Source organism: Bos grunniens, chromosome 12 (assembly GCF_055505025.1).
Source record: "Bos grunniens cultivar Pamir isolate PY7600 chromosome 12, Bosgru_T2T1.0, whole genome shotgun sequence".
NCBI lineage: Eukaryota > Metazoa > Chordata > Mammalia > Artiodactyla > Bovidae > Bos > Bos grunniens.
The window spans coordinates 55,104,914-55,126,963 of NC_141176.1; the positions used below are offsets into that span (position 1 = coordinate 55,104,914).

The window sequence follows — 22,050 nt, forward strand, 5'->3', positions numbered from 1 at the left end:
TGAAGATGCTCCCTTCCCTGCAGCCCTCCACTTCCGCCCTTCACCTCTAGTTAGATTTGCACACTAATGGATAGGCCACAACCGTGGTCCAGTGAATGTCCATTCAAATGGGCTATGGAGATTGTTGACCTGGTGTTATATCCCTCAGTGAGGAGAAGCAATAAATTTCTCATCCAAAAATCTAGCTGGATAGGGTCTCCAGCAAATTACAACAAAGGTTTACCCTGCTCCCCGTCTAACCGGAAACTCAGCCATCAGATTCTTGGCAGGAAAGGAGTGGAGTTAAAGGTGACGACAGACTAAGAGGCTTCAAGCTCTGTTGGTAAAGCAAGTGGGGGGAAAGGCAAGGAAAGCACTTCCTCACCCTCCGCCCCACTGTACACCTATTTTTGTGTCTTTTACATAGGTTGTTTCAGCATTTGGATAAAATGACAAAATGAGATTTTCAAATCTTCCTTTCACATTTTCCAGATATGAATGGTACCAGATTTACCATTAAAAAAAAAAAAATCACAGTTGAGCTTCCAACTTGTACTTTTTTTTTTTTTTTTTTCCATTAATGGGTTCTTTCCAAGACAGGAAATCAACAAGAGAGAAAAAATTTATAGCTAGTCTCAGTTAAAGAATGCCATTTTGAGCACTGGATTTTCTTTTCTGCTTTCAAATACCCACATTTGTCTTCACATTTCTTCCCCAAAATCCTCATCATCTTATTCAACGCGGTAGATGCTTAATATGCTGACACTTATGGGAAGAGAAGGTCTCTCCAGGGAGAGTCATAGAGTTGTTCTGGGTGACTGCCGGAGCTGCTGACCTGAGCCATCCTGGTGTTGCCAGGATGCAGCGTGTCTCCAGTTTCAGTGGATGAGAGGCTCAGGGGCACCTTGGGCTGGTTTTGTCTATCCAGATTTAGAAGATGGCTTCAAAGATGGAGCCAAGGCTCCAGAAAGATCTTTCATAAGGTTATCCATGGAGGTGACTGACTGGAGAAGATGTCAGGGTCACGCACCTTGTTTTCCTCAATAATTTCTCTATTCACTCCAGACTGTCTTCTTAAACTGTTAAAATCAAAGAATGAGTATTTTTTAAAATTATGATGCTTCTAATGTACCTTTTGTATTATGTTCTGAGAGAGTTAAGATAGGGATCAGATATTATAATTATACAAGTTATTGTGTATAATTGCATGAGATAAACTTTTAAGAGGAGAAGAAAAGGTGGTTTAATACATTTCTGTCTCTTAGAATTTTGGAATTGTGAGAAGTCACCAAAAGAAGAGAATGTTATCATAGACCTTAGGAATAGTGTTTTTATTTATCGTTCTCTTTATTTTAAAAATGAAACAGTTGAGATTTTTCACCAATAAAATTGACAAAGATAATCTTTATATGATCGTATCTGCTAGTATGAGTAGGAGATGAAGGGGGCTTTTTCAATACAGCTCATCATGAATATAAATTGCATAAAATTTTAGAGGACAATAAAAAAACACGTATAACTTACAGATGAAATGACATGACATCCAGAGTTTGCTTTAAAACTAGTAAGAAGTGACTGAAGAGAAATAGAATGGGAAGAATAAAACCAAATGACCTTATACTAATAACTGTCAAAGTTCACTAACGAATAAATGAAGATGCATTAAACTATTTCCTCTAATAAACTTTAATCATAAACATTTAAAAAAACATACACACATCTTTTCATTCATTTGTTTATGCATTAAATGCATTTCTATGTGTCAAGCTCAGTTCTATGTGCTGGGGACACAGTAGAGAGCAAACATCTCTCTGCTCTCAATGAGGTTAATCCTAGGGGCCAGGGAAAGGCTACAAAGAAACAAAAATGAACATAAAATACAGCAAGTGGTAATCACTGCCATAAAAACAGGAGTAGGTTTACAGAGTGTTGCAGGGGGTTTAGTTACATGCTTTTTAAAACAAGGTCCCTATGGAAAACCTCTCTGATGGCATGATGGTTAAGCAGAGACATAAAGAAACTCAGGAAGCCATCTCTGTGAATATCTAGCAGACAAATATTACAGGAACATTCCAGGAAGAAGGAACAATAAATGCAAAAGCCCTGAGATGAGAGTAAGCTAAGTGTGTGGAAGGACTAGCAAGAATACTCTGTGAAGGGGAGAGAGATATGAGATAAGGATAGACAGGAATGTGCAGAACAAGGTGATTTACAGCCTTGCAGGTCAAATAAAGACATTGGTCGCTAGGGTTTTGAGCAGATAAATGACATAATCTGGCTGCTCTAAGAAGAGTCTGTTGGGGAGGAAACAAAATAGACTGGTTCTGAGGCATCTCTCTCACCTTGATGAGAAATCATACTGGAGAGAGTTGTAGGTTTCTGTGCATTTTGATGTCAGAGTCCACAGGATTTCCTGATGGAGTGGATATGTGGTACGAGAGAAGGAAAGATGGCACCAAAGTCTTGGGTCTGAAAATTAGACAAACAGTTGCCATCTACACATTTGCAGGGGAAAAAAGATCAAGGGTTAGGTATTGTATGTGTGAAAGAAGAGATAACTTTTTTAAAATTTATTTTTTTTATTGAAGGATAATTGCTTTACAGAATTTTGTTGTTTTCTGTCAAACCTCAACATGAATCAGCCATAGGTATACATATATCCCCTCCCTTTTGAACCTTCCTCCCATCTCTCTTCCCATCCCGCCCCTCTAGGTTGATACAGAGCCCTTGTTTGAGTTTCCTGAGCCATACAGCAAATTCCCGTTGGCTATCTATTTTACATATGGTAATATAAGTTTCCATGTTACTCTTTCAATACATCTGACCCTCTCCTCCTCCCTCCCCATGACCATATGTTGAGTAAGCAGTTAGACATATGAGTCTGGAATTTAGGGGAGAGGTAATAGACCACGTAGATGAATTTGGAAGTAGTTGGTATTGAAATGATAGTTAAAGCTATGGGACTACAGGAAATCACCAAGAAAAAGTAAACATAGAGAAGAGAAGGGGTCCACAGACTGGGGCATTTGCAGTTTTAATCTTAGAGGTTAAGAGAGATGAGGAGGAACCAGCAAAGGAAGGTGAACTATAAATGATGTCCCTGATATGAAGTGACTAAAGTATTTGAAGAATGAATGACAGTTTCACTAGACCAAGTGTTGCAGGTAGACTAAGAAAGATGGGGCTCCAATCTAGGATTTGGCAATGTGTGATGCATTACTGTTTGTGTTAGTGATGGATGTTTCTTGAGAAAGAAGGGAGAAAGCATTGACAACCAATGAAGACAACTCATGTAAGGAGTTTGGCTGCAGACAGGATAACTCAGATAGTGGCGTGACACTGAACTGATGACAAACTCAATTTAGATAATTTTGGATTTTAATAAATGGACTACTTGCAAAGATTTGGACAGGGAGTGGGAAAACTATGAAGGATAACAGTTCTGTGGGGCTACTTAATAGTGGGCTCTGTTACTATTAATACCTTAACCTGATGAGGCAAGAGAAGGGAACCATCTCTAGGACCCAGAGACAGAAAGGTAGAAGAGATCTGTGGAAGCTGATGCTGATGGACGTTGTGATGCTCAGTTCAGGGATGCAGTTAACCCCTGGCCAACCTTCCAGGTAAAGGAGTCAAGGGAATATCTACCCCCATTTTACTTTCCTGTCTCCATCCCTCTGATCTTGTTTCATGCCTCAGTGACTGAACTCAACCAAAAGCAAGAAGTCCACGGAGCTTATCAATGAAGTTCATGAAGATCTGTCTCCTGAGACATAGGACAGGGGCAAGGAGTGGATTTGGAGATTTTAGTGGAAGATACGCAGAACAAAGAAGGTCAGAAATGGGCCAGTGACTAGAGGGAACATACAGAATTAAGAGAGCAAGAAGTGGTGGTAGCAGAATTTCTGGAACTTTCCTGGAACTTCTAAGGATATTAATATAATAAAGGATACTTGAAAATTTTAGCTATATATTTATAGCTCAGGATGGCTAATAATTTCATAAAGTGGACATCTTGTAGAAGTTTCTCCATTGAATGGAATACCCTATAGCAATTAAAAGTACTCTTGCAGAAGTAAAATAGAATGACATAAACATAATTAGGATAAATTATTAATTGAGCTAAATGTTATTTTATAAATGCTTTATGTACAGGATGATCCCAATATACACATATAAGTGTTTGTGTTAGTCATGCAGTCATATCTGACTCTTTGCAACCCTATGGACTGTTGTCCGCGAGGTTCCTCTGTCCATGGAATTCTCTACGCAAGAATACAGGAGTGGATTGTCATTCCCTTCTCCAGGGGACTTTTCCAACCTTGAACCCAGGTCTCCTGCATTATAGGCAGATTCTTTATCGTCTGAGCCACCAGGGAAGCACCAAATATATAGTCACTCAGTTGTGAAAGTGCGTTATGCTTGAGTAGTGCAATTTTATGTAATCCCATTTGTTTTTTGCTCACATTCTTCCCTGTATAGACTGCCCATTCATTCAACATGAATGCACCTCTCCCTTCCTCCACACTTAGTTTGTTTCCTGGGCTGACAGTCTCATGCTTCTTGCTTCTGTGAATTCTACAGATGTACTATATTATTTAAAGTCTCACGGCATCTATGTGGGGACTGAATAGCCCGTTCTGCTTTGGCTTTTCCTATTTCTTAAAGTAGAAATCACATACATTAGTGTCTGACAGCCATATAGCCTTCCTGTAAGCCCTGAATTCAAAGAAGCACCAATTCAGTGCTGGGGAAGTGGAAATATCACTCTTGGGGATACTGAGGTGGTAATAAATGTTAAGCATAGGTCACAGGTAGAGTTGAGGGAACGAAGCGCCTGACCAGAGATTGCCATGGATGGAGCCCCATTGGTGAACATTCAGGGTATGTGGTTAATGTCAAAGCAAATGGTAATTGTGATAAAAGGACATCAATTACCAATTGAAAATTCTTAATTTAATAAAAGGTTATTATTGAACACCTTCTCTGCTGAAAGTTAGGTTGGCAGTTAAGGGATTAGAATACAGGAAATGGTCTTTGTGCTCAAAGAACTTTTTTAGCTAGACAGATAATGGCTCAATTGGTAGAGAATTCACTTGCAACGCAGGAGACCTCCTGCAATGGAGGAGACCTGGGTCAGCAAGGTCCCCTGGAGAAGAAAATGGCAACCCACTCTAATATTCTTGCCTGGGAAATACCATGGACAGAGAAGCCTGATGGCCTACAGTCCAAGGGGTCTCAATGAGTTGGACACGACTTGGCAACTAAACTACCACCACCACAGTTAATACAGGAAACAGTAAGGATATGATATAATTAAATATAAAACTGTTTCATTTTTCCTTTTCTTTAATTGAAATATAATTGATTTACAATGTTGTGCCAACCTCTGCTGTACAACAAAGTAACTCAGTTATACACGAATATATTCTTTTAATAAATATTCTTTTCCATTATTCTTTATCCCAGAAGATTAGATACAGTTCCCTGTGCTATAGAATAGGGCCTTATTGTTTATCCATTGTAAATAGTTTACATCTACCAACACCAAACTCCCAGTCCCATCCCTCTCCTTCCCCTGGTTGCCTCCATGGCAACTGGAAGTCTATTCTTTGTGTCTTTGAGTCCGTTTCCTTTTGTAGATACGTTCATTTGTGCCATATTTTAGATTCCACATACAAGTGATATCATATGGTGTTTTGTTTTCTCTTTCTACTTGCTTAACGTAGTATGATAATCTCTAGTTGCATCCATGTTGCTGCAAATGACATTATTTCACTCTTTTTTAAGGCTGAGTAGTATTCCATTGTATCTGTGTACTGCATCTTAAAATTATTTTTCATAGACCATAAATTCTATGTGTTTCAGAGGAAACATGAGGGTAGTATTAATTCTGAGTGTACTATAAAGATAAATTCTCCAGGCTAGTCCAATGGTTCATGAACTGAGAACATTCAGATGTTCAAGCTGGATTTAGAAAAGGCAGAGGAACCAGAGATCAAATTGCCAACATCCATTGGATCATTGCAAAAGCAAGAGAGTTCCAAAAAAAATCTACTTCTGCTTTGACTATGCCAAAGACTTTGACTGTGTGGATCACAACAAACTGGACAATTCTTAAAGAGATGGGAATACCAGACTACCTGACCTGCCTCCTGAGAAATCTGTATACAGGTCAAGAAGCAACAGTTAGAACTGAACATGTAACAACAGACTGGTTCCATATAGGAAAAGGAGTATGTCAAAGCTGTATACTGTCACCCTACTTATTTAATTTATATGCAGAGTACATCATGTGAAATGCTGGGCTGGAAGAAGCACAAGCTGGAATCAAGATTGTCTGAGAAATATCAGTAACCTCAGATATGCAGATGACACCACGCTTATGGCAGAAAGTGAAGAAGAACTGAAAGAGGAGAGTTAAAAACTTAAAACTCAGCATTCAGAAAACTAAGATCATGGCATTTGGTCCCATCACTTCATGGGGAGTAATAGGGAAACAGTGGAAACAGTGACAGACTTTATTTTCTTGGGCTCCAAAATCACTGCAGATGGTGACTGCAGCCATGAAATTAAAAGGCACTTGCTCCTTGGAAGAAAAGCTATGACCAACCTAAACAGCATATTACAAAGCAGACACATTACTTTGCTGACAAAGGTCTGTCTAGACAAAGCTATGGTTTTTCCAGTAGTCATGTATGGATGTGAGAGTTGGACTATAAAGAAAGCTCTGAGCGCCGAAGAATTGATGCTTTTGAACTGTGGTGTTGGAGAAGACTCTTGAGAGTCCCTTGGACTGCAAGGAGATCTAACCAGTCCATCCTAAAGGAGATCAGTCTTGAGTGCTCATTGGAAGGACTGATGTTGAAGCTGAAACTCCAATACTTTGGCCACCTGATGTGAAGAGCTGACTCATTTGAAAAGACCCTGATGCTGGGAAAGATCGAGGGCAGGAGGAGAAGGGGACGACAGAGGATGAGATGGTTGGATGCCATCACTGACTCAATGGACATGAGTTTGAGTAAATTCCAGGAGTTGGTGATGGACAGGGAGGCCTGGTGTGCTGAAGTGCATGGTGTTGCAAAGAGTTAGACGCAACTGAGCTACTGAACTGAACCGAACCAAGTGTAAACTAGATTGCTAGTGGGAAGTTGCTGTATAAAACAGGGAGCTCAACACGGTGCTCTGTGATGACCTATAGGGTGGGATGGGGTAAGGGAGGTTCAAGACGGAGGGAACATATATATATATTTATGGCTGATTTGTGTTGTTGTATGGCAGAAACCAACACAACATTGCAAAGTATTCATCCTCCAATTAAAAATAAAAAGAATACTAAAAAAGTATTTGGAAAAAGAAAGCCACTAGGCAGGGAGGTAATGTACTTTAACACACCATTCAACAAATTACGAATGATGAATTTTGTAATTACTCTTTTGATATTAAATTCTTTACTCACTTTGACTTCACCTCAAGGAAGACTGTTACTGACTGCTTCTTCTGTACAAGGCCTCATATACATTGCATCATTTTATCCTCATAACAACCCTAGAAGTCCAGTTTTTAAAGAAATTTCTTTATTATACAAATGAGAAGACTGAGACTCAGAGAAGTCAAGAAACTTGCCCAAGGTACACAGCTAGAGGTGGAAGGTTTGTGATAGAAACTAAGTCATCTGACTCCCTGATTCCACAAGGTTTCAAATAGTCCTGATTTCTGAGTGCCAAAGTGTTTCCAGAGCTATGCAAGGAACACATATCTGGGGAAGTTGACGTAAATTCACCTCTCCTAACCTTCAAGGATTTGAAATAGCTCAACTGGAATTCCATCACCTCCACTAGCTTTGTTTGTAGTGATGCTTTCTAAGGCCCACTTGACTTCACAGTCCAGGATGTCTGGCTCTAGGTCAGTGATCACACTGTCGTGATTATCTGAGAAACGCTGGACTGGAAGAAACGCAAACTGGAATCAAGATTGCCGGGAGAAATATCAATAACCTCAGATATGCAGATGACACCACCTTTATGGCAGAAAGTGAAGAGGAACTAAAAAGCCTCTTGATGAAAGTGAAAGTGGAGAGTGAAAAAGTTGGTTTAAAGCTCAACATTCAGAAAATGAAGATCATGGCATCCGGTCCCATCATTTCATGGGAAATAGATGAGGAAACAGTGGAAACAGTGTCAGAATTTATTTTTGGGGGCTCCAAAATCACTGCAGATGGTGACTGCAGCCATGAAATTAAAAGACGCTTACTCCTTGGAAGGAAAGTTATGACAACCTAGACAGCATATTGAAAAGCAGATACATTACTTTGCCAACAAAGGTCTGTCTAATCAAGGCTATGGTTTTTCCTGTGGTCATGTATGGATGTGAGAGTTGGACTGTGAAGAAGGCTGAGCACTGAAGAATTGATGCTTTTGAACTGTGGTGTTGGAGAAGACTCTTGAGAGTCCCTTGGACTGCAAGGAGGTCCAACTAGTCCATTCTGAAGGAGATCAGCCCTGGGATTTCTTTGGAAGAAATGATGCTGAAGCTGAAACTCCAGGACTTTGGCCACCTCATGCGAAGAGTTGACTCATTGGAAAAGACTCTGATGCTGGGAGGGGTTGGGGGCAGGAGGAGAAGGGGACAACAGAGGATGAGATGGCTGGATGGCATCACTGACTCGATGGACGTGAGTCTGAGTGAACTCTGGGAGTTGGTGATGGACAGGGAGGCCTGGCATGCTGCGATTCATGGGGTCGCAAAGAGTCAGACACGACTGAGCGACTGAACTGAACTGAACCTTCAAGGAAATGGCAACCCACTCCAGTACTCTTGCCTGGAAAATCCCATGGACGGAGGAGCCTGGTAGGCTGCAGGCCATGGGGTTGTGAAGAGTCCAAAACGACTGAGTGACTTCACTTTCACTTTTCACTTCCATGCATTGGAGATGGAAATGGCAACCAACTCAAATGTTCTTGCCTGGAGAATCCTAGGGATGGAGGAGCCTGGTGGGCTGCTGTCTATGGGGTTGCACAGAGTCGGACACAACTGAAGCGTCTTAGCAGCAGCAGCAGCAACCTTCAAGGACTTGTTTTTCCACCTCCTGATAAGGCATGACTTCAATTCTGACGTAGCTGGACGTTTTGCAAGAGAACTCTTGAAAACTGAAGTATCTGTTTTCAAATAGCACTGAAATTCTAGAGGCCAATGTGTTTTCTAAGAGTGTAAATCTCTTGGTTCAGGACCCAGGTACAAGTGTCTCCTGCTCTGTGTTTCCATGGAAACCGACCAGGGCTGTCCACTGCTGCGTACGGCAGAGGCATGCAGACCTTGGAGAGATAATCAGAGAGGGTGCTCAGCAACAGGAGGAAACGGCTACACTGCAAAAACCTGCAGGACTTGGAATTCACAGGAAATGATTTCTTCCCTTGTGGGAGCTCAAGCATTCCAATAAATCCAGTGCTGTCGGAGAAGCCGCTGGCACTGTGCTTGTTGATTACATTTGCAGTTAAGCCACCTCTCCACCCCCCGCCCCGCCTCCGCTCCAACCCCACTCCTGACAGTTTTGATTTTGAAAACTTATCTTACAGAGGTCTTTAGTGCTAATGTCTCCCCTACCAAACAGATTTAATCTTCACTGAAAAATCCCTGTAACCCGCAGGGATCAGCTGCCCATGTGGACGCAGATGAGCGTGTTTTCCTGAAATGTAGGCGGAATGGGACTGAGGTGTGTTAATCAATTTCTATATACGCAGATCTGCCTGGAAGGTTGGGTAATTTCTAACAACACCAGCCTTTACCTCGGATTCACAGAAGGCCATTCATGTTACTTTTGGGGTTTTAAGCCTGGTGTCTGATTGGTTTCCCCAGTGGGCCATGGTTTGGTTAAGAGCACTGTATTCTTAAGTCAACTGAAAGGCAAACTATTCAGCAACCCAGAAGATGTCGGTGTAGACTGTTGAAAGTCCTTTGTGAAACCATGCTGGTTCTACTGGAGGCGCATTCAGCTTGACGGAAAGTGTTTTTTCCTTTACAGAACTTGGATTTTTAGAAGGCTCTGATGTATGAAAGGGGAAAATAAAAACACCAAGTGGAAAAGAAATCTCTAAAAAAATCTATGTCTGTTGCACACACACTCTCCTCAGAATTATAAAGAGGCTTCTGCCAAAAAGACTAGAAATAATGATTTAATGTGGTCCCCTCAGCCCACAAGCCCATCGTCTTCTAGTCCACACTGGACATCTCCATCAAATAAGAACAGTGAGGGACTTCCCTGGTGGTCCAGTGGTTAACAGTCTGCCTTGCAATGCAAGGAACACGGGTTCAATCCCTGGTCGGGAAACTAAGATCCCACACACAGAGGGGCAACTAAGCTCTTGTGCCACGAGTGGAGAAGCCTGTGCGCCATATCAAAGACCCAAAACCACCAGAAAAGAAAGAAAAACGAAATAAAGAGCAACCTAATAATAGCCAACTTTCAGCTTCAGAGTGAAACTCTCTATTTTTAAGAGGTTATTCCCATGCTTCTTATTAACATTTTGAGGCCAGGTAAGCAGGCTGCACATTTAGACTTGAAGATGGAGTTTTCTCTACAGCTCTGGAGCCACAGTAGCCTGTCTCTCTTTATCTGCCGGATCCTTCTTCACAATTCTTTTCCTTTCACCTTCAGTTCAGTTCAGTTAATCAGTCATGTCCAATTCTTTGTGACCCTGTGAACCGCAGCACGCCAGGCCTCCTCGTCCATCACCAACTCCTGGAATTTACTCAAACTTGTGTCCATTGAGTCGGTGATGCCATCCAACCATCTCATCCTCTGTCGTCCCCTTCTCCTCCTGCCCTTAATCTTTCCCAGCATCAGGGTCTTTTCCAATGAGCTCTTCACATCAGGTGGCCAAAGTATTAGAGTTTCAGCTTCAACATCAGTCCCTCCAGTGAACATCCAGGACTGATCTCATTTAGGATGGACTGGTTAGATCTCCTTGTAGTCCAAGGGACTCTCAAGAGTCTTCTCCAACACCACAGATCAAAAGCATCAATTCTTCAGACCTCAGCTTTCTTTATAGTCCAACCCTTACATCTGTACATGACTATTGGAAAAACCATAGCCTTGACTAAATGGACCTTTGTTGACAAAGTAACGTCTCTGCTTTTTAATATGCTGTCTAGGTTGGTCATAACTTTCCTTCCAAGGAGTAAGCGTCTTTTAATTTCATGGCTGCAGTCACCATCTGCAGTGATTTTGGAGCCCAAAAATATAAAGTCTGTCACTGTTTCCACTGTTTCCCCATCTATTTCCCATGACGTGATGGGACCAGATGCCATGATCTTAGGTTTCTGAATGTTGAGATTTAAGCCAACTTTTTCACTCTCCTCTTTCACTTTCATCAAGAGGCTCTTTAGTTCCTCTTCACTTTCTGCCATAAGGGTGGTGTCATCTGCATGTCTGAGGTTATTGATATTTCTCCCAGCAATATTGATTCCAGCTTGTGCTTCTTCCAGTCCAGCATTTCTCATGATGTACTCTACATATAAGTTAAATAAGCAGGGTGACAATATACAGCCTTGATGTACTCCTTTTCCTATTTGGAGCCAGTCTGTTGTTCCATGTTCAGACTGTTCAATGTCCTTTCACCTTACCTCTCCTGAAACACCTTTCTTTTCATTTTCCTGTTCTTAGCTTTTGCTTTCTTCCTCCTCCCCTTCCTTCATTCTTCCTTTATATGCCTTTGCTATTTCCATTCTCCCATCATCCCTTCCGGAACTCCCTTCTCTGAAAAACAAATAATAAACACACCAATACACTCAAACCCACTCAAATGTACATTGTAATGGAGAAACACAATGACTTCCATTAACTTCAGTTCAGTCTCTTTTGACTGCATGCTTTCTGAGCAGGGCAGTTGTTCAATCATTCAGTCTTGTCTGACTCTTTGAGACCCCATGGACTGCAGCATGCCAGGCTTCCTTGTCCTCCACTGTCTCACGGAGTTTGCTCAGATTCATGTCTACTGAGTTGTGATGCTATCTAGTCATTTCATCCTCTGCCTCCCCCTTCACCTTTTGCCTTCACCTTCAATCTTTCCCAGGTTTAGGGTCTTTTCCAATGAGAGCAGGGCAGGGCCCAAACCAATTCCAATTGGTTCCTGTTTTTAGACTGTTCTCCTAAAATTATGTACATAGCAATAGAATTGGAAACAATTTATACTATTGTTTTGGCTTCCTAAGTGGCTCAGTGGTAAAGAATCTTCCTGCCAGTGCACTAGCTGCAGGAGACATGGGTTCAACCCCTGGGTTGGGAAGATCCCCTTGAGAAGAAAATGGCAACCCACTCTGGTATTCTTGCCTGGAAAATCCTATGCACAGAGGAGCCTGGTGGGCTATAGTCCATGGGGTTGCAAAGAACTGGACATGACTGAGCTACTGAGTGTGCACTCATGGATCATTATCTCCACATAATTTTAGGAGCTGAATTGGTAGAAGTCACATCTTCATAGACAGAAAACCTAGGTACAGAATGGTTAATGACTGAAAATCAGACAAAGCCATAACAGTCAAGTAATCAACAAAACACTCTTCAATTCCCATTATATTTAAGACATTGTAGTAAGCAAGATGGGGACACATAGGCTGATGTATTGTTCTCTGTTTCAAGTAGCTTATGATCATGTTTGGGATGACAGGGAATTTATACGTGAAAAAATAGCTAGAATTAACTTGAGCTAGTATTCATGGTTGTTATTGTTTGGTTGTTATTTTTCAGTTGCTAAGTCATATCCAACTCTTTGCAACCTCATGGACTGCAGCACATCAGGCTCCTCTGTCCTTCACTATCTCCCGGAGTTTGCTTAAATTCATATCCATTGAGTTGGTGATGCTATCTAATCATCTCATCCCCTGCTACTCACTTCTTCTTTTGCCTTTAGTTTTTCCCAGCATCAGGGTTTTTTCCTAGTGATCGTCAGGGCTCTTCACGTTAGGTGGCCAAAGTACTGGAGCTTCAGCTTCAGCATCAGTCCTTCCAATGAATATTCAGGGTTGATTTCCTTTAGGATTGACTGGTTTGATCTTGCAGTCCACAAGGACTCTCAAGAGTCTTCTCCAACACCACATCCAAAAGCATCAATTCTTTGGTGCTCAGCCTTCTTTATGGTCCAACTTTCACATCCGTACATGACTACAGGAAAAATCATAGCTGTGACTATACAGAGCTTTGTTGGCAAAGTGATGTCTCTGCTTTTTAATATGCTGTCTAGGTTTGTCATAGGTTTCCTTCCAAGGAGCCAACGTCCCTTAATTTCATGGCTGCAGTCCCTAACTGCAGTAATTTTGGAGCCCAAGAAAATAAAATATGTCATCGCCTCCACTTTTACCCCTTGTATTTGCCATGAAGTGATGGGACCAGATGCCAAGATCTTAATTTTTTGAATGTTGAGTTTTAAGCCAACCTTTTCACCCTCCTTTTTCACACTCATCAAGAAGCTCTTTAGTTCCTTTTCACTTTGTGCCATTAGTATTCATGGAGCACTTACTAATTGTCAGCTGTGGTGGTGAGCTCTTTCTACGTGTTCTGTCCTGTAGCCATTAGAATAATTCTGTAATGTATACTGCATACCATTATGATCTGCATTTCATAGATGAGGAAACTGGGACTTAGAGATGAAGTAACTTACTCAAGGCTTCACAGGTAGCCCATGTGGGCTGGGAGGTGAACTGCTAAATGTCGGCAAAAGTTAAGTACCAAATGAATGGGACAGAGGAATCTCCTTGAAGTTCAGAGCTGGAAATTCACTGTGTACTTGGGAGGTTATGAAAAGATAGCATCTCAGGACTGAAGCAGACCTTCAAGATCTGAATCTCCACTTTAATGTCACTCTTGGGGAAACTGGGACCCAAAGACATGGATAACCTGCCAAAAGAGGTGGCATGTGAATGGCATGTGTGGGATGAGTGGGTGTTTGGACTGTCTAGACAGACAGCAGGTGGCATTCCAGGGAGGGAAATGGGAATGATGGTCTACTGAGTCATATTCCACTTTTGGTATTGTTTTTCCTTCACAAAGAACCTTTACTCAGCATCTGGGAGGAGAGAGGAGTGTGATTCCCAGGAGAGGAGTTTGGGGAATGAGAAAGAAGAGGAGCTTTTGTAACTGTTATCATCTCCCAATATCTGAGAGTTACCTCCTCACTGGGACTCCTGGTAAAAAAGTAGTTGCTATTGCTCCTGACTATTGGATGAAGTCTGTTGGTTGTCAAAAGGTATAAGCAAGAATGGGCAAGCAAAACTGAAATAAGGGATGGCAGAAAGAAAAATGCAGTAGAGGAATATGTCAGTGTAGAACTTACAGCTTTGAAGCTGAAAAAAATCCAAGCTTGCAGCACAGCCTGCTGTAGTTTCTTTAGTCTGTGTCATCCCTGAACAGAGCACAGTTTTATATAGAATGTTTGCTGCAAAACTAGACACAAATAGTTCCGAGGATTAACTTTGAATTTCCTGGATTTGGTGGGCATAAATCAGGGCCTTCATGCTATTTTAACACTTTTTAAAAACAAGGTCCTTCTGAATAAATGGTGAAACTGGGTCAAGAAATGCTTTATTCATTAATAAGTAAAATCTAGAACTTGGAGTAATGCTCCCTAATTATGAAATGGGCAGCACTCGGTACTGTTTTCTGATTGGCTGACATCAGTTTGAATGCAAAGCTTTATTTCACTCAGAGTCCTGGCATACTTCACACATTAAAATTCTAAGCTGTCTAAGTAGGTGTGAAACTAATTTTGTGTTTATTTTTTAAAACCCACCTATGATCATTTAGGACCATCCACTTCACTTTGGGAGGGCAGCACCCGGTTGTAGGTGGGCCCTGGGAGACAATAAAGGAGAGGATAATTTCTTAAAAGCCTTAAACCAGAATATTTATAGTTTCCTGGAATAGTTGTAACTACTTATCCATTTTTCCAGCCACAACTTTTCTTAATAAGAAGGGCTTTGAAAAACCTGCTAAATCTGGGCATAAAAGGAAACAGAAGTTTTCCTAGAGCAGTGGAATTTTTTAAAGTCACATAGTAACCTTATTGATGAAATCAGGAAGAGAGCACTTTCAGATCAGACTTAAGGGAGGTTATTTACAAAACATGGGATTTTTCTCAGCACACCAGGCACATTCTGTGAGATTTCCTGCAACATGAATACACATACCATCTCTGGCTTTTAATCAGGCCAGACTGGCTTACAGACCCTTCTTCAGTGGGGGATGTTAAATGGCACTACCAACACCCTGATTCATTCAGAATCACTAGGAAGACGATTTGTAGAGGTCATCTGGCACTTTAGAAAAGGAAGCAAACCCCCCTGAAACGTAAGTTCATTAGCAGTTACATTTTTTAAAAAAAGGTATATCTATTTTTTCCTGCTTGGACATGGTGTATCTCACTTGAATTAGTCTTCTCATAAAAACACTTTCTTGTTTATGAATATCTATCCTAATAAAAAGTTATCCTAAAATTTAGTGACTTTGGGGGCTAAATTTGATCAATTTATGAATTTGGGACAATTTGATCAAATGTACATTTTGGAAAAGTCATATTTACACTGACCATCATTCATAACGTTCATAATTTATACCTTTAGACCCAGAGATTTTAACTGTTTTGTTGCAAAGGAAGGACTCAAATTATGCTCCTTGGAGTCTGTGACCATGGGTAGTGGTTTTTTTCTCCCCTAGCTTCCTCTTCCTTTAAAAATTAATTAAATACTGAGTAAAATAGTCCAGAATTTTGTGGAATGTTGTAGAATAAAGTCTCCCTCTTCAGAATGGTGGGCTTCTCCTCTAGAAGCCCCATCCCCTCTCAGTCGGGCCCTTTGAACAGAACATGGGTAAGGCAAAGTTTGGGTGTGGTCTGTGCCTTCCTGGGGCTTCCCTGGTGGCTCAGCAGTAAAGAATCCACCTGTGAATGCAGGAGACCCAGATTTGATCCCTGCGTGGGAAGATCCCCTGGAGAAGGAAATGGCAACCCACTCCAGTATTCTTGCCTGGAGAATCCCATGGACAGAGGAGCCTGGTGGGCTACAGTCCATGGGGTCACAAGAGTCAGACATGACTAAGCTAATAACACACACACACACACACACACGTGTGTGTGTGTGACAAGAAGGATGTTCATGGATAGCTCCATTGTAATGGGGCCTGATCTCCCAGTTACCCTCAGAAGCCCTTAGAACATATGTCTCACTTCTCACAACCAAAGAGAGGAATTAGTTTCTTTCTTTCTTTAGTGCTTATCTGTGGCAATTAAGGCACTGGCACTATATTCACCCCTTCTCTCTAACCTCTGCTTCCATGTATTTTGGTGATTTAAATCTCCACTTAAGCCTTATCAATTATGGTCATAGAAATGATAAGGATGATATGAGGAGGGCACTGCTGTTTATCTGAGTGTCAAAGGGTGGCTGCTTCACACACTTTGCTGGGTGGGTGGCAGGTTCTCCTCAGGTTCTGATACCTGAATGGACCACAGTGGCACACACCATCCTCAGGAATGACTTGGGTTATGTATTTCTTGGGATGACGAGATGTAAAGAGTCCTTTGAACGCAAATGATCTGCATTTGAACCTCAGCCTTACAATTTAGTGGCTATCCAAACCTGAACATTTTTCATATGTAAAATAAGACTTTTACCTAAATTTTAGGGTTGTTTCAAAGAATAAAGGAGATAAGGGATGCGAAACGTGTAAATTGCAAAGGCTTGTCTGGAGGTTCCTACTTGAGTTCTGTGTTCCTAGATACTTACTTATCCCCCCTTCTGGGTTCTAACTAGTAAAGAAGAAATGTTAGGACCAAGAGGAGGATTAATGATATTGATGGGTGCCAAATTATTCTCAATGTCATGGCTCCCAACTGGAGTTGCATTAAAGCATATGGCATGGAACTGAGGCCAAATAGGGGAGCCTAATACGGGCCCCCAAAGACTCAGCCTTGGGACCCATCTGCAGGGAGAGTTGGGTTCTGCAAATCAGGCTCTGGCCAGTGGCATGAGGGGCATTTCCCTATCTCTCCAACATTAGAGGAGGCAGACCCAGGGCTGTGACTAGAATGTTCTTTGCATGAGAGGAGGAATGGAGAAGCCACTGGTACTGTCTGTTGGTTCCATGTGGCTGACAGCTGTGAGAAAAACAGGGTGGAGTCTCTTCCTGCTTTAAGACAAAGCAGTGCCCTCTGACACTGGGGAGAGAGAGCCCTGCAAGGGAAACACTGGTTCTCTTCTAGAGAAGATCAACGGAGACAGTTTCCCATGCTGTCTATTCCAATGCAGTGAGTGTGGCCTCCCTTGAGGACTGTTTCTGAATTTTAGTTGTTTTGGGAGCATTGGATTCCTTTGAGAATATGATTAAAATTTATGGAAATTATCTCAGAGAAAATACATTAAAATTCTTTTAAGGCTAATATTTACATATAGCTTCAGCAGTACATAGATTGCATCCATGGACTCTAGTTTTGACGTTACATTTCATATTCTGAGACTGTATAACTCAGTCGTTATGACTTTTCCTTTTTGTGAAGCAAAGTTAGGGTATACTATTAAAAATAGTATCTGTTTTTCAAAAAACGAAAATGAAATAAAAACTTGTTTTTAAGCTAATTTAATTCCTAACATATCTAATAATTTGGGTTTTTTCTTGAATTATTAAGGGGTTTTGCTTTGTTCGTCTTGGCAAACTTTGGCCTACATAAAAAAACATTGTTTACTCTTTTTAAAAGTTGCTTATTATTGTCTTACTTAAATTGCTTATTTAAATTATTTAAACTCTAAAACCTCACAATTGCTCTCATCTCACACTCTAGTAAAGTAATGCTCAAAATTCTCCAAGCCAGGCTTCAGCAATACGTGAACTGTGAACTTCCAGATGTTCAAGCTGGTTTTAGATAAGGCAGAGGAACCAGAGATCAAATTGCCAACATCCTCTGGATCATGGAAAAAGCAAGAGAGTTCCAGAAAAACATCTATTTCTGCTTTATTGACTATGCCAAAGCCTTTGACTGTGTGGATCACAGTAAACTGTGGAAAATTCTGAAAGAGATAGGAATACCAGACCACCTGACCTGCCTCTTGAGAAATCTATATGCAGGTCCGGAAGCAACAGTTAGACCTGGACATGGAACAACAGACTGGTTCCAAATAGGAAAAGGAGTACGTCAAGGCTGTATATTGTCACCCTGTTTATTTAACTTATATGCAGAGTACATCATGAGAAATGCTGGACTGGAAGAAGCACAAGCTGGAATCAAGATTGCTGGGAGAAATATCAATAACCTCAGATATGCAGACGACACTACCCTTATGGCAGAAAGTGAAGAGGAACTAAAAAGCCTCTTGATGAAAGTGAAAGAGGAGAGTGAAAAAAGTTGGCTTAAAGCTCAACATACAGAAAACTAAGATCATGGCATCTGGTCCCATCACTTCATGGGAAATAGATGGAAACAGTGGAAACAGTGTCAGACTTTATTTTTTGGGGCTCCAAAATCACGGCAGATGGTGACTGCAGCCATGAAATTAAAAGACGCTTACTCCTTGGGAACTTCCCTGGTGGTTCAGACAGTAAAGCGTCTGCCTGCAATGCAGGAAACCTGGGTTCAATCCCTGGGTTGGGAAGATCCCCTGGAGAAGGAAATGGCAACCCACTCCAGCACTCTTTCCTGGAAAATCCTGTGGATGGAGGAGCCTGGTCGGCTACAGTCCATGGGGTCGCAAAGAGTCGGACACGACTGAGCGACTTCACATTCACTTTCACTTTCACTCCTTGGAAGGAAAGTTATGACCAATCTAGACAGCATATTCAAAAGCAGAGACATTACTTTGCCAACAAAAGTCCGTCTAGTCAAGGCTATGGTTTTTCCAGTGGTCACGTATGGATATGAGAGTTGGACTGTGAAGAAAGCTGAGCACCAAAGAATTAATGCTTTTGAACTGTGGTGTTGGAGAAGACTCTTGAGAGTCCCTTGGACTGCAAGGAGGTCCAACCAGTCCATCCTAAAGACGATCAGTCCTGGGTGTTCATTGGAAGGACTGATGCTAAAGCTGAAACTCCAGTACTTTGGCCACCTCATGTGAAGAGTTGACTCATTGGAAAAGACTCTGATGCTGGGAGGGATTGGGGCAGGAGGAGAAGGGGACGACAGAGGATGAGATGACTAGATGGCATCACCAACTCGATGGACATGAATTTGAGTGAACTCCAGGAGCTGGTGATGGACAAGGAGGCCTGGCGTGCTGTGATTCATGGGGTTGCAAAGAGTCGGACATGACTGAGTGACTGAACTGAACTGAACCTTACTTAGTAAATATCTATCCATTTTAGTTAACTGAACATTGTAACAGAAATTTAGTTTGAAGACAAGTTTCAATCTGAGTCATTATTTTATTCTTCAAACTGAGGGTTACTTAGCAACTGGCTTTCTGAAACTTTGGAAGATGATGGTCGTCTTCTCCCTTTTGACCTCCCACCTTCCTTTTCTACTCTGAACATCAGCTCTGAACATCCAGAATGCAGCCCCAGGCAATGACTATAGGTGTGACCCTTGGTGTGTTCGTGCTCAGTTATGTCTGACTCTTTGAGACCCAATGGACTATAACCTGCCAGGCTCCTCTGTCCATGGAATTTCCCAGGCAAGAATGCTGGAGTGGGTTGCCGTTTCCTTCTCCAGGGGATCTTCCCAACCCAGGGATGGAACCCACGTTTCTGGCGGCTCCTGTATTGGTAAGTGGATTCTTGACCACTTGTGCCACCTGGGAAGGCCCAAACCTTGTGAAATATATTGAATTGAAGTTAATGTTACATACCCCAGTCCACTCTCCATCTGTCTGTTTCTCCTGAACAGGCTTTTCCACCCCAGTTTACCAGGACATCTACCTTGTCAATGTCCTTGCCCATCCAGCTTCTGACACACACAGACACATCCAGCTTCCCTGTCAGAATCCATTCACCTGAACTTTGGCTACTCTTCACCCACAAGTAAACAGTCCCCTCATAGCCTAATTCTTCCATCTTTCAAAATGGAGAATTCCAGAAGAGATCTCGATTTTCAAGTTGTGTATTCCAAAGGTCCCTGCTTTAAAAAAAGAACAAGAGGGATATCCCCCTCCGTCCAGTGGTTAGGACTCCAGGCTTCCACTGCAGGTCAGGCAACTAGCATCCCACATGCTGTGTGGCCAAAAAATGTTCTCTCATTCAAAGCAGAATTTAAGGCTCTACCTCTAGAGAAACAGCCTGGTTACCCTTTAGAATGAGAACTTATCCAGTAATTCCAGAAAATAACATTTTACAAGGAAATAAAAATTGAGGAGAATGGTCTCTCCATTACAAAAAATGCGTTTCTAAGCATATCATTTTGTGAGTGCATGAAGATTCATAGATAAACTCTAGGATAAAAATTAGATGTTGAAATATAAATAATTCCTTTCTCTGATGATTTTTTTAAAATGAAACTTTAAGTTATTACTCATTTTAAGACCAGTTTCATTTTGGATTATTTTCCATGTAAAATTCTAGAAATCAAGACAGGTGAGCCACTCTGGGATCTAGTTCAGGTTAATGGCTGCCTCATAGCAGCTGGCTGAACGTCATTTTGATGTCCATCCATCACACTTTTAATAACGTCCCATTATATATCTAAGCTGCATAGGTGCCAAAAAAAACTCATGAACTCTGAGGAATTTTTAAGGTAATGTACAATCATGTCCAATACTTCAAATAAATACAAAATTTACTTTACAAAATGTTGTCAGCTTTGGAGTCAAAACTAATGAAAATCCTTAAAATGATTTTTTTTCTTTTGTTGCCAATCTAAAACACATTCATATTGTTTAGCTAGTGCTACTAAATGTTTAGTGAATACTACTTTAATATTATGGTATTATTTTACTTGTATTTTACACACATTCTTAAAGTGAGACATTATTTTAGATTTAATTATCAATGTCATAGCAGATAAAGTTGATAAATGCATACTGATAATGAAGGGATTTCTCTGAAGCTGAAAGATGAGAAGCTTTGTTTCCCATCTTTCTAGCTCTGGATCTAGAAAATATTTCCTATGAGATTGGAAGACATTCTTCTTTTAAAAAATGGTGATAGTCTTGATGAACTAAAGAGTTGAGATGAATGAAAATTAGTTAGTTCAGACTGTGTTCTGCACTGACAAATTTATTTATGAGCAAATCTTCAGTCCACATTGATAAATTGTTTTCTATTTTTTTTCCTCTTTCTGACTATCCTATGAACAACACATCTAGTTGAAAGATGAAAATTTAAAATAGGCTATATTTTCTTTTGTCTTTATATTTACCATCCAAATTTGTTTACATTTAAAATAGATTCTTTTAATATTAGATAACAATAATAACATGATTATAATTGCTTTGTTTCATTTGTTTATTTTACAAAGATTTTGTAATTAAACTCTATGGAGTAGATATTACTTTTGTTTTATAAATAAGGAAACACAATATTAGTCTTTTGCCCATTTCTTATATTGATTTGTCAATATTTTTTTTTAGTGCTTCACAAGAGTGCTTTATATATCCCTTTACCATATATATATATGTATGCACATTTAAAATTTCAAGAATATGTAGACTATAAATAGTCTATAAGCAAAAGTTATATACACACACAAACACAAGGTAAGTTAAAAAAGAAAAGAAAACAAACACAAGGTAAGAAAAAAACTTATAGATAACCTTATTACAAAATTTTTGGCAACTTATATGAAATTGAGAAATTTCTTACAAATAAGTTTACCAATAATGACACAAGAAACAGAAAAATCTAAATAGTCCTATGTCTATTAACATAATCAAATTCTTAATTTAAAACTTACCTGGAAGAAAGCTAGAGGCCCAGAATGGTATCACAATGGAAAGACACACTGATACATTGGATATCATTAAAATTAAGAACTTCTATTTATTAAAGATATCATAAAGAAGATATTGTGTCTATATATACACAGTATCTTTTATATATGCATATATTTTAATATTCTTTTATGTATATATATATATCTTGTATGTGTGTACACATATATATAC

General features: G+C 40.5%; 1 long non-coding RNA gene across 1 annotated transcript in view; it reads right to left on the reverse strand.

The window, feature by feature from the left end:
• Positions 1–522: 522 nt before the first annotated feature.
• Positions 523–22,050, reverse strand: part of LOC147361791 (uncharacterized) — a 34,181-nt gene continuing 12,653 nt past the window's right edge. The window contains exon 2 of the long non-coding RNA XR_015138260.1: positions 523–1,058. This is a non-coding gene — a long non-coding RNA (uncharacterized LOC147361791). The remainder of the gene's footprint in view (positions 1,059–22,050) is intronic.